Genomic DNA, 4,754 nt, shown 5'->3' with positions numbered 1-4,754 from the left:
ATATATATATATATATATATATAATTTGTATGTACAACGCCTCTCGTTCCCCTTCTGTTTTTTATCACTCCATAGGTGGCATCACGTGCGCCCCTTCACTCGGTCAGCGGCTGGCCTCTGGGCAGTTTAGGTTTACTCAGTACATGGCAGTTTGTTATTATACTGGGAGTTATTTTACGCAGTGTTTGCTGTTATCCCTGGATTTGGACATTACCACATGTGCTAGCTCAATCCCCCAGCACACACCTCCATCCACAACTGGCAAGCTGTTTGTCCTGCATGAACATGTACTTGCTGGCTTTCCTCTCCGCTTGGTCGCATGAAAGGTGTTGTGTAGGCCAGTGTTCTTTAGCCTTTTCTAAGTTCATGCACCCCTCCCGGGAGCTTTTGAGAAATTCATGTACCCTGTGACCTAGAGCGATTAATATTTCAAGTTTTTCTCATAAAATTTATTCGTAAAGAGAAGCATTACATCTTTATTTTGAACACAGAAAATAGCTACTCAGTTATAAATAACTGTTACAAAGGAGTTGAAAGTATAATGAAACAAAATGCCATATCTCAGACCTGTGAGGGGCGACTCGCGTTTGAGCGTAATATTCTAATAAAACGTGTAAATCAAATCTCAGTTTTTTTCTTAATGTGCTCTCTTATACGTCGGTCATATCGTGAACCCCTCCATGTACCCCATTATTGATAACTTTTATGCATAATTGGCAGCACAATGCACTCATGTTAACTATCACTGGAGTAAGGGGAGATAATAATTTACTCGTAAGTACTTGCATAAATAAGCCATCATTAAAAATTCCACAGCTACCCATAACACACCTGTATGTCCCAGCTGGTGGTACAGGAAACACTTCAAAAAATGAAGTGTGGGAGAATGTATGTACTTACCACTCTTTCTTAAACTCACAAAAGTATGTGCTCTAAACATCATGAACCTAATATTAGGAGGGAGAGAGAGAGAGAGAGAGAGAGAGAGAGAGAGAGAGAGAGAGAGAGAGAGAGAGAGAGAGAGAGAGAGAGAGAGAGAGAGAGAGAGAGAGAGAGCAACTATCAGTGGGATCAAGGACACGCGAGTGGCAGCCATCATCATAGCAGAGTCAGCAGTAGCAGTAGCAGTAGCAGCAGCAGCAGCAGCAGCAGCAGCAGCAGCAACAGCAGCAGCAGCAGCAGCAGCAGCAGCAGCAGCAACTGCAGCTGCAGCAGCAGCAACAACAGCAACAGCAGCAACAACAAATTGAAGTAGTATATTAAGAACAATCCACATTCTCAGCATAAATGAAACTTCAGATCAAACAGAATGTGGACATAATGCTAACCAATTCGATAAGATAATTGATAAATATGTCAAGTTTACGGCACGAAAGGTTCATGTTTCTTTTATTGATATGAGCAGTCTGACTCTCGAGATAAAACTGAAAGTTGCAAGAAATGATGGAACAACCCTTGGTGATGAAGAATAACTGGTGTTTGTTAACGGATTACTTTACAAACTATTTAAATCAGCTTCCGTGTTTCTCTCTGGTGTTCAAATAGAGAAAAATACATATATAAAATTGTTCTTCATTGTTAAAATTGTTGAATTCATTAAATCCCTAGCATATCGGAAAGCAAGGTAGGAATACTTCCTTTCATCGTGATGAAAAGGGAAGCGGGCTTATTGATGGATACAAAGAATCTTATTTACCAACACTTCAATAAACTTGGAAAAACTACAATAAACTAAATTAAAAACGATGGTCTAGATCTCAGCGGGCCGCTTGTGTGGTCTATACAGCTACGTGCGGAATGAACTTGATGTAAACAAACGATTTGAATTTGCCTCTCCGAGTTTCATTATCAATACTTACCAAGATGGAAGTAATTTTAAAGTCCATATAGAATTGTGTAAGCTATGGGTGACTCGTGTATTTCCACAACCTGATGATTACCTTATATACACCATTAAATGAATCAGGTCTTTTGTGGATTATGTCTTTTAATAAAACTAAGTAAATCGTACGTTATCGGTGGGAATTAAAGTTCTATATATGTGAAATTACCATGAGAAAATTGAATCCCTAATAAAATCTCTGTTATTGGTAGATATGGGAGTCTTCTCAGATTATAGTAAAAATCCTTTATTTTGGACACATGGGGATATAAACGGACTTTCTGTTAGATTTAATGGGAGGTCACTGTATAATTTCAAAGTATTGCTATCAAACGAATCTGCCCCAATATACCATTACACTTTAAAAAAGTTTAGGGATAGGTCAACATCACTTTTTTTTTATGTAGGAAGGGCACCGGTCAAGGGTAACAAAATTATAATAAAAAAAAAAAAAAGGGGGCCACTGAGGTGCCGACCTACAAACAAAGTCAGAATCGGTCGTCAAACATTAAAGGATAAGTGTCTTGAAACCTCCCTCTTGAAGGAGCTCAAGTCATAGGAGGTAGGAAATACAGAAACAGGCAGGGAGTTCCAGAATTTACCAGAGAAAGGGATGAATGACGGAGAATCCTCGTTAACTCTTGCATGAGAGAGGTGTCCAGAATAGGGATGAGAGAAAGAATAAAGTCTTGTGCAACGACTTGGTTACTTACGATGCATTTACCAGAGAAAAAAAAAATATTATTGCACTTGACCTTATGGCTGAGGATGTACAAGAAGCAGGTGATCCTGAATTTATAGGAAATTTGAGACTTCTTATAACATTCACTAAGGCAAGCAGGATGTTATTATTGTTTGGAGACACGCAGGGTATATTAATGATTCATTTATATAGTCAGATTTATTTTGACGTAAGAGGCTAAAAACCACGGATAACAAACAAACTGTTAAGGTGAAGAAGGCTGCGGGACAAACAACAGAAAGGTCAGCGTTGCCCTGCAGTTCTGTGACTGACCTTCGTTTTCTTAGCATTTCCTTGCGGCGGGGAAAGTCACAGTACTTAACTATTTAGTCACTTTCACATCCATCCATTCATGAGAGAGAGAGAGAGAGAGAGAGAGAGAGAGAGAGAGAGAGAGAGAGAGAGAGAGAGAGAGAGAGAGAGAGAGAGTATAGTACGAGTAAACTGCAGTCAGTAACGTAATCTTGAAGCATTTAGTTTATCAGCAGGTCACGTAACTATGGAAACATTAATATTCAGCTTTTACAAAGAAATCACGAGCCTCTGATATTACGCAGAACACGATGCACTAGGACGGTCACATGGACACTCCCAAGCAACAGCAAAGCAATACGAGATATCTCATTACCTTATTAGTCTTCCAAAAGGATCTACCCGTGATTTCATTAGGGGCATCAAGCCATTCAAGCCGCCGGGGGGAAAGCGGCTTCCTGTCATAACTTCATCAAAACTTTCCACAGACTGTTTTACGAATACGTGAGTTCTCTTTCCACTCCTTGAAGAACCCCTCAGGACTTGTGATTCTCTCTCTCTCTCTCTCTCTCTCTCTCTCTCTCTCTCTCTCTCTCTCTCTCTCTCTCTCTCGTCAAAGTCGCTGGAGTGTCGACAAGAGGTGATAGAGGAAATAAATCTGGCAGAGTCTTGTAGCTGATGTAAAGGAGGAGTCTTCCCTTAAACGACACAACGTAGATTAAATTTAATTTCGCGCCTCGTCGACATCTTCCTGCCTCTCTCGAAACAAGAAAAGAGATAACGCGGACAAGAAAGACGGAGGGGCGAAAAGAAAAGATGAAACTCCTCCTTTACACGACGAAGCAGTTATTAGGTTACATTTCGTTCTCCTTCAAGACAAAACGCAAAACAGAAGACAATAAGGAAGAGAAGATAAGAAGCATCACCACCCACGGACATTTTACTATCGTGCAAATTCTTATATACCTCTAATGAATGTCAGTTATGCTGGGCGCGGGGACATGGCCAGAGGCGATCCCTGGGGCGCGTAGAGAGTGTGAGCGGATATATCAATGATTGATAACCAGGAGTTTCGCAGCGGCATCGTACATTATAACACGAACACCATCTGTGCACTGAGGCGGACCTGAAAAATGGGCGCTATTTATAAACTTCTACAGAGGAGTGTGTACCACAGCTCGCTCGTATCCCTTTCTGTGGAGGTGGAAGTAGTGGATAAATAGATCCGCAGCCAGACACATATAAAGAACTGTGGACAAACAGACAGACGGATTGATGGTGGATCGATGATTGAATTAATGACAACCTTAACTTTCTAATGTAAAAACAATAACAGAAGAAATAATTACAACATACAGTAAAATCCCTCTTATCCGGCATCAACGGGACCACCGACATGCCGGATACTTGAATATTGCCGGATACTTGAATAGAAGTGAAATTATGTCCACAATCACCACCCTACACTCACGCATCTTACCATAACAAAGATCAGCTGATCTTAATCAGCAGCTGATCTGATCAGCTGCTTAAGTGTAAGCACAACACGCTTCCTCTTTTCTACAGGCATGATCTTTTCTTTAGGCATGATGAAGGCGTCAGGCGATAAACAGTGCACACGCGGGACTGAGTCACTGAATAAACACAGTGCAGTGGGCCGCGGGTGGCGCGAAGCAGTGCGCTCTGGTGGCGAGGGGACAAAGTATGCCTCGCGCGGGAATTTTAATCGATTTTATGAGTACACATTGATTTTTTATTGATTTTTAAGGCTCGGGGAAAAATGTGCCGGATACTTGAAGCTGCCCGATACTCGAATGCCGGATGAGAGGGATTTTACTGTACAAAAGTTTTTTTTTTCGTACTGCACTGATAATTAAA

This window comes from Scylla paramamosain, chromosome 17 (assembly GCF_035594125.1).
Source record: "Scylla paramamosain isolate STU-SP2022 chromosome 17, ASM3559412v1, whole genome shotgun sequence".
Classification (NCBI taxonomy): domain Eukaryota; kingdom Metazoa; phylum Arthropoda; class Malacostraca; order Decapoda; family Portunidae; genus Scylla; species Scylla paramamosain.
This window is presented reverse-complemented; position numbering follows the sequence as displayed.